The sequence below is a fragment of the Schistocerca serialis genome, chromosome 1 (genome assembly GCF_023864345.2).
Source record: "Schistocerca serialis cubense isolate TAMUIC-IGC-003099 chromosome 1, iqSchSeri2.2, whole genome shotgun sequence".
Taxonomy (NCBI): Eukaryota; Metazoa; Arthropoda; class Insecta; order Orthoptera; family Acrididae; genus Schistocerca; species Schistocerca serialis.
The window spans coordinates 944296215-944308463 of record NC_064638.1 but is presented as its reverse complement, the minus strand read 5'-3'; positions in this window follow the sequence as shown (position 1 = coordinate 944308463).

The window sequence follows — 12249 nt, the reverse complement described above, 5'->3', positions numbered from 1 at the left end:
ATATCTGAAGTTACTATTGATATTGTCCACAAGGTCATTAACTTAGAGCGTGAACAGCAAGGGTCCCAAAACACTTCCCTGCGGCACACCCGAAGTTACTTCTATATCTGATAATGACTCTCCATCCAAGATAACATGCTGCATACTCCCCACCAGAAAGTCCTCAATCCAGTCAGAAATTTCACTTGATATCCCACACGATCATACTTTTGACAATAAGCTTAGGTATGTTATTGAGTCAAATGATTTTTGAAATCAAGAAATACTGCACCTACCTGACTGCATTGACTCAAACCTTCCAGTATGTCATGTGAGAAAAGCATGAGTTGAGTTTTACATGACTGATATTTTCAGAAACCATGCTTTTTGGCATGGAGCAGGTAATTCTGTCCAAGATACTTTGTTATATTTGCTCTCAGAGTATGTTCTAAGATTCTACAACAAATCAGTGTCAAGGATATTGAATGGTAATTTTGTGGATCACTTCTACCACCCTTCTTGTAGATGCATGTGACCTGTACTTTCTTTGAACTACTGGGCACAGTTTCTTGTTTGACGGACCTACAACAGATTATAGTTAGAAGAAGGGCTAACTCACCCACAAATTCAGTATAAAATGTGATAGGGATTCCACCGGGACCTGGAGCTTTGTTCAGTTTCAACGATTTCAGCTGTTTGTCAACACCACTGACACTTATACTGATTTCACTCATCTTTTCAGTGGTATGAGGATTAAATTATGGCAGTTCTCCTGGGTTTTCCTTTGTAAAGGAACATTTGGAAACAGAGTTCAGCATTTCACATTTTGCTTTGCTACCACCAATTCAAGTTCCTACCTCATTCCTTAGGGACTGGACCCTAACTTTGGTCCACTAACTGCCTTTATATTTAGCCAGAATTTCTTTGAGTTTTGTGAAAGATCATTTGACAACATTCTGCTATGGCAATTATTGAAGGCTTTATTCACTGCTCTCTCAACAGCCAAATGTGTTTCCTTCAGCATCTCTCTGTCTATAGTCCTATGCTTTGTTTTACACCCATTATGCAGTAATCTATGTTTCTCTTGTAGTTTCCTTGCAATGACTGTATACTATGGAAGTTCACTCCCATTATGGACTGTACTACTAGATACATATCTATCCAGTGCATGGTCAACTATTCTCTTAAACCTGAGTCATAATTCCTCTACATGCTCCTGCCCTGTGCTGAGTCATAATTCCTCTACATGCTCCTGCCCTGTGCTGAAAGTTTCAAATTCCTCATGGAGATATGACACTACTGGTTTCTTATATAGTTTACTGAACATACATACCTTTCTGCTTGGTTTAGTTGCCCTTTGTACTTTGGTAATCATAACAATCAACTGTGTCATGGTCACTGATACCAATTTCAATATGGACATCCTCAAAGAGGTCAGGTCTGTTTGTTGCCATTAGATCCTACATATTTCCATCATGAGTGGGGTTCCGAACTGTGTGTCCTAGGTAGTTTCCAGAGAATGCATTTAGTACTGTTTCTCAGGATATCTTATCACACCCATCACTAACAAAACTGTAATTTTCCCAATTGATTGTTGGATGATTAACATCTCCATGAATGATTAAAGTATGGTTGGGGAACTTATGCACAAGCAAACTGAGGTTTTCTCTAAAGTTTTCAAGTGCATCAGGAGATGTGTCTGGTGTGCAATAGAAGGATCCAGCTACCATTTTATGCCCACCCCTGATACTGAGTCTTGCCCAAACAATCTCACATGCAGTTTCAATTTCTATCTCAATGGATTTGAATGTCTTGTCTACTGTGAGAAATACACCACTTCCATTTCCCATCAGCCTGTTTATTCGATATCCACTTAAATGTTCGCCAAAAATCTCACTGCTATCAATTCCAAGTTTCAACCATCTTTCTGTACCTTGTATTATGTGAGCTTCAAAGCTTTTCAAGAGCACTTCGAACTCTGTCACTTTGTTGCAAAAACTTCGGTAGTTAATCATTAGGATTTTAATAGTCCCTCTTTCGATATTTCACTGATAAATCTGGTTTTCCTACAACTATCGTTATCTGCATTGGATGAAGAGTTGCCTAATCTAAAAAACACTTGTGTGCACCCCATAAACAGTCAGCTATCATGGTAGCAGCCTCTGATGTGTAGTGCACACCTGACCTCTTTACAGGGACCCTACAGTTCTTTTGTTGTTATATTTTTCTGAATTGGACGATGACATGGCTCACTAATTAAGCACTTTTGTTGCTACATTTTTCTAAAACAGATGGCATGTTTCACTGAATAATTAATCCACTAATTATGATTTTACATAAATTATCATAATGTAAAATTATTTTCAGGATGGATGCCATACTTGTAGTTTGGTTATTCTAAACACAGAAGCATAACACAGTTCTGTATACTTTAATAATTTACTAACCTTCAACATTTTTTTCATAGGCCAAAAAACCATCAAAACAACGAAATCCAACCCGGCCAATTTTCAAAACATTATGTAATTTTTGAGCTTAACAAATATCTGTACACGTCTTTTAGTAATCCAGTCCACCTCGAAATCACCAGTGCAATACCTCTGTGAAAGTTCCAGGCATATTATGAACCAAGTAATGTGGTTTTGTAGTCAGAAGCGAAGGGTGAATTAATAACTATTTTAGCTTCTCGAGTAATGGTTGACATTTGTTTAAGATACATGAAACCACTGGGTGATAATGATACACAAATGGTACAGTTTGCATATTGTGATCAATTGTGATGACTTCACTGATAGTAACAATAACATGTGCACTTTTTTGTTATGATATATTGCCACTGTATCAAGTTTTCATTGTCCTGTCCAAAGAATGGATTGTCACTTGAATTAACTCAAAATGATTGTATTGCAGATAAGTTTTTGGAAACAGAAGGGCGATTGTCTTTACCTGTAATATCTGTGTGTTATATGACAGGAATTGGCCATCAAAATTTTCTAAATGCAAATAAAGTGGGAAGGAACCACTTAATTCCAAATACTGTGTGGTGCGACTCATTTGGCAATAAACTTTCTACAATCAATTTTCAGCATATTATTTCAAAATCATCAAGTTATAATACTTCAAGACAAGTAGAACCAAGTGCAAAACCAGGAAGGTGAATGTCACAAGTTCTGGAATAAATGAGAGAATGACAGAGACCAAATATTATTGTTCTTACACTCACTTCTCAATAAATTTACTCCTTAATCGTTTTTATTTGCTGATAATAAAATCAATTTCAACTGAACATCAATGTACATTGTCACAAGCAAGACACAAAAATAATTTTAATGTACACTTTACCTTCTTGTCCAGGGTTCAGAATGACATGTTCTCTAGTGGTATGATATTCAACAATCTCCCATCAATCTTATAGCAAGAAATAAGGTATCCCTGCCAATTCAAATGAAAATCCAAAACATACCTCATTAGTCACTCTTTTTATAATTTATCTGAATGTCTAGAGAAAGGGATTGTAAATTTCTGTCAGTTACATGGCAAGTAGCAGTGTTTGTTATAAAGCTGTATGACAAGTAATAATGTACTCTAAATAAGACTTAGTATTTGTAGATGTGAAAAAAATATTTTAGTTGATTAACTTCATTGCAATCAAGTAAACATTAAGGTACCAAGCACAGATAAACAGCAGCTGGAGAGTAATACTGAGAAAGCAGAAGCTTTCTTACCAATTTACTTGATTAAATTTAGATGGAATAAGTGTGAATAGCGTTAATCAGTATAGTGATGGTTATTGTTAATTCAGCATAAAAATTAAATCTATATGATACCTGTTGTGTATTCATATAGGCCTATACCTTGACTCATTCACACATCAAAATGTTCTGGACCAGCCTAGTCTTTGGACTAAAGATCACATCATCATCATCATCATGAATCAGTGAACATAAGCTTTTCATTCTTGCTTTAAATATTTTTTTGTTTTATTCTTTTGGGTACTAGGGGTCACTATGTCCACAGCTTTTGAGCACTGCTTGTTTTCCCTCTCTAGTGATATCTTGCCTGTATGCACCACTTCATCTCAATTCTCTACCAACTCCATATTTTATGTTGTTTGGTGTGTAGCAATGAGACAGCTGTGAGAGTTTTGGGGAAAATTTAAGTATATATTGAAAAGATAGGCAAATATGAAACGGAGCTGGTGTATTTGTAACTCAATCCACTGCAATAGAAATTGAAGCTACATGTGAGACTGTTTGGAGAAGACTCAGTATCAGGGGTGGACATAAAATGACAATTGGATCCTTCTATTGCCCACCAGACTTGTCTCCTGATGTAACCGAAAACTTTTTAAAAAATACCAGTTCACTTGTACATAAGTTCCTCAGTTGTAATGTAACCATTGGTGGAGACTTTAGTCATCCAACAGTTAATTGGGAAAATGCATATTTGCTAGGGGTGGATGTGATAAGACATCCTGTGAAACAGTACTAAATGCCTTCTCTGAAAAGTGCCTAGAACGGATAATTAAGAACCTCACTCATGATGGAAACATTGGATCTAATGGTAACAAAGAGTCCTGACCTCTTTGAGGATGCCAACATTGAAACTGACATCAGTGATCAAGATGCGGTTTTGGCAACAATAATTACCAAAGTGCAAAGAACAACTAAACCTAGCAGGAAGATATATGTGCCCAGTAAACTGGACAAAAAAATCAGTACTGTCATATCTCAATGAGGAAATTGAAATTTTAAGCACAGGGCAAGAGCATGTAGAGGAACTATGACTCAGGTTTAAAAGAACAGTTCCATGTATTTGACAGATATGTACACAGTAGAGCAATCCATAATTGGAGGGAGCCTCCATAATATACTATCACTGTAAAGAAACTTCTAAAGCAACAGAGATTACTGCACAATGGGTGTAAAACAAAGTGTAGGTCTTTAGGTAGAGAGATGCTAAATGAAACACATTTGGCCACCAAGAGAACAATGTGTGAAGCCTTCAAAGACTACCATAGCAGAATATTATCAAATGATCTTTCATTGAACCCAAAGAAATTCTGGTCATTTGTAGAGGCTGTTAATGGCACTTAAGTTAGGGTCCAGTCCCTAGTGATTGAGACAGGGAGTGAAACTGAGGGTAGCAAAGTAAAAGCTGAAATGCTCAACTCCATTTTCAAATGTTCCTTTACAAATGAAAACCCAGGAAAATTGCCCCAGTTTACCACTGAAAAGATGAACGAAATAAATGTTAGTGTCAGTGGTGTTGAGCAACTGCTGAAATTGTTATAATTGAACAATGATCCAGGGTCAGATGGAGTCCCTGTCACATTATATATTGAATTTGTGGCTGAGCTAGTCCCTCTCCTAAATATAATCTATCATAAATCCCTTGAACAGAAAACTGTGCCCAGTTCTTGGAATAAGGCACAGGTTACACCCATCTACAAGAGGGGTAGTAGGAGTGATCCACAAAACTACCATCCAATACCCTTGGCATCAATTTGTTGTAGAATCTTAGAAAATATTCTGGGTTCAAATGTAATGGGGTATCTTGAACAGAATGACCTCCTCAATTCCAACCAGCATGGATTCTGGAAACATCAGTCTTGTGAAACCCAACTTGCACTTTTCTCACATGACATACTGAAAGCCTTGGATCAAGGTGGTCAGGTAGCTGTAGTATTTCTTGATTTCCAAAAAGCATTTGACTCAGTACCACATCTATGCTTATTGTCAAAAGTTCGATCATATGGTGTATTGAGTCAAATTTCTAGTGGGATTGAGAACCTGTTGGCAGGGAGGACACAGCATGTTATTTTGGATGGAGAGTCATTGTCAGATATAGAAGTAACTTTGAGTGCACCCCGCGAAAGTGTGTTGGGATCCTTGCTGTTCATGTTGTATGTTCATGACCTTGCAGACAATATTAATAGTAACATCAGGCATTTTTGCATGTGATGCATTTATCAGTAATGAAGTACTATCTGGAAGAAGCTGCATAAATATTCAGTCAGATCTTGATAAGATTTCAAAGTGGTGTAAAGATTGGCAACTTGCTTTAAATGTTCAGAAATGTGAAACTGTGCACTTCACAAAACAAAAAACATAGTGTCCTGTGACTATAATATCAATGAGTCACTATTGGAATTTAGCCAACTCATACAAATACCTGAGTGTAACACCCTGTAGGGATAGGCTCAGTTGTTGGTGAAGCAGGTGGTAGACTTTGGTTTATTGGTGGAATACTGGGGAAGTACAATCAGTCTACAAAGGAGATCACTTACAAATCACTTATGCAGTCAGTTCAAAAATATTGCTCAGGTGTAAAAAACCTGTACCAAATAGGACTAACAGGGAATATAAAACACATACAGAGAAGGGCAGCATGAATGGACACAGGTTTGTTTAATACAAGGGAGAGCATCACAGATTACTGAAGGAGCTGAACTGGAAGACTCTTGAAGATAGACGTAAACTATCCTGAGAAAGTCTATTAACAAAGTTTCAAGGCCTGGCTTTAAATGGTAACTCTAAGAATATACTACAACACCCTATGTATTGCTCACATAGGGATCATCAGAATAAGATTAGAATAATTACTGCACATTCCTGACTAAAATGTTCGACCAGTTTTTTGAACAGGATACTTTCCCGAAGTTTGAAGTATGCCAAAGTCAGACCTCTGTTGAAGAAAGGGTTGAGGGAAGACATGGGAAACTATTGACCTATTTCTATTCTTCCAGTCCCGTCAAAAGTGTTAAAGAAAGTAGCTGCAAACAAAATCAAAAACTTTATTGTAAAAAATGATATGATTATAAGTAACCAATTTGGATTTCAACCAAGAAAAAACACTCTGGATGCAATGAATAACTTTATTGAAAAGATAGGCAAATCATTGTATCAGAGGAGTAAAGTTGCAGATATCTTGCGTGATCTCACAAAAGCATATGACTCTGTGAAACATGATTTGCTTATCTACAAATTAGACAAATGCAGGAATAAGGACAATGCTCTAAATTGGCTGACAACATACTTATACAACAGAAAAGAAATGGTAGCTATCACCTCAGATGCAGTGAATTATTATTCTAAATGGAGTACAGTATCACAAGGTGTGCCCCAAGGCTCCATTTTTGGGCTAGTCCTACTCTTATTCTACATAAATGACTTACCTGTAAATTCCCCATAATTCTGTTTGCAGATGATACTTCTGTTTTAATTGAAGATGATGACACAGAAAAAATTCTGAGCTCCTAGAAAACTGGTTCCAGTCAAATGGGTTGAAACTGGACATTGCAAAAACTCATATGGTACATTTCAAAACCAAACATTCAAAATGTGTGGAACTTAAAATATAACAATATAACATAACAATCAATGTATGAAAAAAGGTGACATGGTCAAATTCCTGGGACTAAATGTGCACAAGAACTTAGCTGAAATACACATATTGACTCTCTTTCAAATAAACTAAGCAGTTCTACATTTCCAATGCAAATACTAGCAAATTCCACTGACTTGAGTACACAAAAAATTGCTTATCCTAGTTATTTTCTATCTGTCTTAAATATGGGATAATTTTCTGGGTAAGTTCAAGTAGTGTATCTCGAATAGATTGAAGAAATTATTCAGACAGTGAAGGGAGACGAAAATTTAATAGTCATGGGGGGCTGTAATTTGATATTCAGAAAAGAAAGAGAAGGAACAGTAGTAGGTGAATATGGAATGGGGGTGAGGAATGAAAGAGGAAGCCACCTGGTAGAATGTTGCACAGAGCATATCTAAATCATAGCTAACACATGGTTTCAGAATCATGAAAGAAGGTAGTGTACGTGGAAGAGGCCTGGAGACATTGGAAGGTTATATATATGTAAGACAGAGATTTAGGAACCAGTTTTTAAATTGTAAGATCTTTCAAGGGGCATATATGGACTCTGACCACCATCTGTTGGTTATGAACTGCAGATTAAAACTGAAGAAACTGCAATAAGGTGGGAATTTAAGGAGATGGGATCTGGATAGACTGAAAGAACCAGAGGTTGTAGAGTGTTTCAGAGAGAGCACTAGGGAATGATTGACAAGAACAAGGGAAAGAAATACAGTAGAAGAAGAATGGGTAGCTTTGAGAGATGAAATAGTGATGGCAGCAGAGGATCAAGCAGGTAAACAGACGAGGGGTAGTAGAAATCCTTGGGTAACAGAAAAGAGTTAAAACTGTGTGCTGGACTGAGACTCAAACTCAGGACCTTTGCCTTTAGCGGGCAAGTGCTCTACCATCTGAGCTACCCAAGCAATACTCATGACCCATCCTCACAGCTTAAATTCTGCCAGTTTCTCATCTCCTACCCTCCAAACATCACAGAAGCTCTTCTGTGAAAGTTGCAGAACTAGCACTCCCAGAAGAAAGGATATTGCAGAAACATGGCTTAGCCACAGCCTGGGGGATGTTTCCAGAATGAGATTTCACTCTTCAGTGGAGTGTGTGCTGATACGAAATTTCCTGGCAGATTAAAACTGTGTGCTGCTGGACCAAGACTAGAAATCGGGAACTTTACCTTCATGGGCAAATGCTCTACCATCTGAGCTACCCAAGCATAACTCACAGCTTCAATAATACCAGTACCTCATCTTCTGTGAAGTTTGGAAGGTAGGAGACGAAGTGCAAAATGGCTAAGCAGAGATGGCCAGAGGACAAATGTAAGGATGTAGAGGCATATATCACTAGTGGTAAGATAGACACTGCCTACAGGAAAATTAAAGAGACCTTTGGAGAAAAGAGAACCACTTGCATGAATATCAAGAGCTCAGATGGAATCCCATTTCTAAGAAAAGAAGGGAAAGCAGGAAGGTGGAAGGAGTATGTGGAGGGTCTATACAAGGGCGATGTATTTGAGGACAATATTACGGAAATGGAAGAGGACGTAGATGAAGATGAAATGGGAGATATGATACTGCATGAAGAGTTTGACAGAGCACTGAAAGACCTAATTCAAACAAGGCCCTGGGAGTAAACAACATTCCATTAGAACTACCAGTTGCCTTGGGAGAGCCAACCCTGACAAATCTCTACCATCTGGTGAGCAAGATGTATGAGACAGGTGAAATACCCTCAGACTTCAAGAAGAATACAATAATTCCAATGCCAAAGAAAGCAGGTGTTGACATGTATGACAATTACCGAATATCAGTTTAATAAGTCACGGCTCCAAAATACTGACACAAATTCTTTACAGACGAATGGAGAAATGTAGAAGCTGACCTTGGGGAAGATCGGTTTGGATTCTGCAGAAATGTTGGAACATGTGAGGCAATACTGACCCTTCAACTTCTCTTAGAAGATAGATTAAGGAAAGGCAAACATTTGTATACTTAAAGAAAGCTTTTGACAATTTTGACTGGAATACTCTCTTTCAAATTCTGGAGGTGGCAGGGGTCAAATGCAGGGAGTGAAAGGCTATTTACAAATTGTACAGAAACCAGATAGTAGTTATAAGAGTTGGGAGGGATGAAAGGGAATCAGTGGTTAGGAAGGGAGTGAGAGAAGGTTGTAGCCTATCCCCAATGTCATTCAATCTAGATATTGAGCAAGCAGTAAAGGAAACAAAAGAAAAATTTTGAGTAGGAATTAAAATCCACGGAGAAGAAATAAAAACTTTGAGGTCTGCCAGTGACATTGTAATTCTGTCAGAGATAGCAAAGGACCTGGAAGAGCAGTTGACTGGAATGGACAGTGTGTTGAAAGGAGGATGTAAGATGAACATCAACAAAAGCCAAACAACGATAAAGGAATGTAGTTAAATTAAATCAGGTGATGCTGAGGTGAATTAGATTAGGAAATGAGGCACTTAAAGTAGTAGATGGGTTTTGCTATTTAGGGAGTGAATTAACTGATGATGGTTAAAATAGACAGCATATAAAATGTAGACTGGCAATGGCAAGAAAAGCGTTTCTGAAGACGAGAAATTTATTAACACTGAGTATAGATTTAAGTGTCAGGAAGTCTTTTCTAAAAGTATTTGTGTGGATTGTAGCCATGTATCGATGTGAAACATGGATGATAAATAGTTTAGACAAGAAGAGAATAGAAGCTTTCGAAATGTGGTGCTACAGAAGAATGCTGAAGATGAGATGGGTAGATCATGTAACTAATGAGGAGGTACTGAATAGAATTGGGGAGAAGAGAAATTTGTGGCACAACTTGACTAGGAGAAGGGATCGATTGTTAGGACATGTTCTGAGGCATCAAGCGATCACCGAGTTAGTATTGGAGGGCAACGTGGAGGGTAAAAATCATTGAATGAGGCCAAGAGATGAATACGCTAAGCAGATTCAGAAGGATGTAAGGTGCAGTAGTTACGTGGAGATGAAGAAACTTGCACTGGATAGAGTGGCATGGAGAGCTGCATCAAACCAGTCTCTGGACTGAAGACAACAACAACAACAACAACAACAACATCTTGAATACTGAAACTGCACAAGAAAATTGTCCTAACTGTTCCCTCCATATTCATTTATGAAATTATAATCTTCCTACACAGCAGACAAAAATTATTTCAGGAGAATCATTTTAACCATAGGTATAATAAAAGAAATAAAAATAATTTTATGCTACCCACACACTAATTGAAATTATACGCACAGACTCCACAGTATATGGGGATGACAATATATAACAAGGTAATGGGCAAAGTCATATTTACTATGAAGCCAGAAATTTTAAAAATTAGGCTACAGCAGGTTCTGTGAGGAAATGCTGATTATGTCTGTAAAAAAATAACACTCAATCTATATGTATTAAGAAGATGATAAACATATCTTAATTCTGAAATCCTAAGGACTGTATATTATGGATTAGTGTATCCTTTCTTGTCTTATGGAATAGTACTGTGGGGTGGGACATGCCAAACTAATATGAAAATAGACGAATTCATAGACGATGAAATGACAATTTGAGCAAGGGGTAATTAAGTATTATATTTTATTTTATGCGTATGTAACAAAATTGTATTAATGTTATGATGCTGTTTGTTAACATCAGCTGTTCTTTGTTTATTGTGGAATTTTATCACAATTTGACATGTCTTCCATACCTGAATCAAATGATTTAGGTTATTCGATTTAATTCAATTGAGTTTATTGCTCTTAACAAGTAATTTTACTTGCATGTGAATTTTCAACCAAGTATAAAATTTTTACAATGACAATTTTTTTAGTTCACATTATTTCTTATTGCATTATAATTCATGATAAATTCAAGTTAAAAGAGTATTTTTGGATAAGCTACTGCTTGACTCTCTTTTTAAAATTATCCCCGCCAATACCTTAACTTCATTCGGTAACAAGTTATTAAAAACAGCTGCCTTGCATTAGGGGCTTTTCACTGTTAATCTTCTGTTGATCATATGAAAATCTTTTCTATGCCTTGTTTTATAGTTGCGAATATCCATGTTTCTTTTCGTGATCTTAGTGTCTTCTTTCACTAGCATTATATTTTCTAGTATATACATGGCATAAACTGTGAGAATATTGTGTCTAATGAATAGGGGTTTGCAAGAAGTTCCTAGTTTTACTTTTGCTATGATCCTCATGGCTCACTTTTACAGTGTGAAAACTCTTTTCATATTAGTTTGGCATGTCCCACCCCACAGTACTATTCCATAAGATAAGAAAAGATACACTAATCCATAATACACTACTGGCCATTAAAATTGCTACACCATGAAGATGACGTGCTACAGACACGAAATTTAACCGACAGGAAGAAGATGCTGTGATATGCAAATGATTATCTTTTCAGAGCATTCACACAAGATTGGCGCCAGTGACGACACCTGCAATGATTTCTCATACACAAACAGCAGCTGACTGGTGTTGCCTGGTGAAATGTTGTTGTGGTGACTCGTGTAAGGAGGAGAACTGCGTACCATCACATTTCCGACTTTGATAAAGGTCAGATTGTAGCCTATTGCGATTGCGGTTTATCGTATCACGATGTTGCTGCTCGCGTTGGTTGAGATCCAATCACTCTTAGCAGAATGTGGAATCGGTGCGTTCAGGAGGGTAATACAGAACACCGTGCTGGACCCTAATGGCCTCATTTCACTAGCAGTCAAGATGACAGGCATCTTATTCGCATGGCTGTAATGGATTGTGCAGCCATATCTCGATTCCTGAGTCAACAGATGGGAACGTTTGCAAGACAACAACCATCTGCATGAACAGTTCGATGACGTTTGCAGCAGCATGGACTATCAGCTCGGAGACC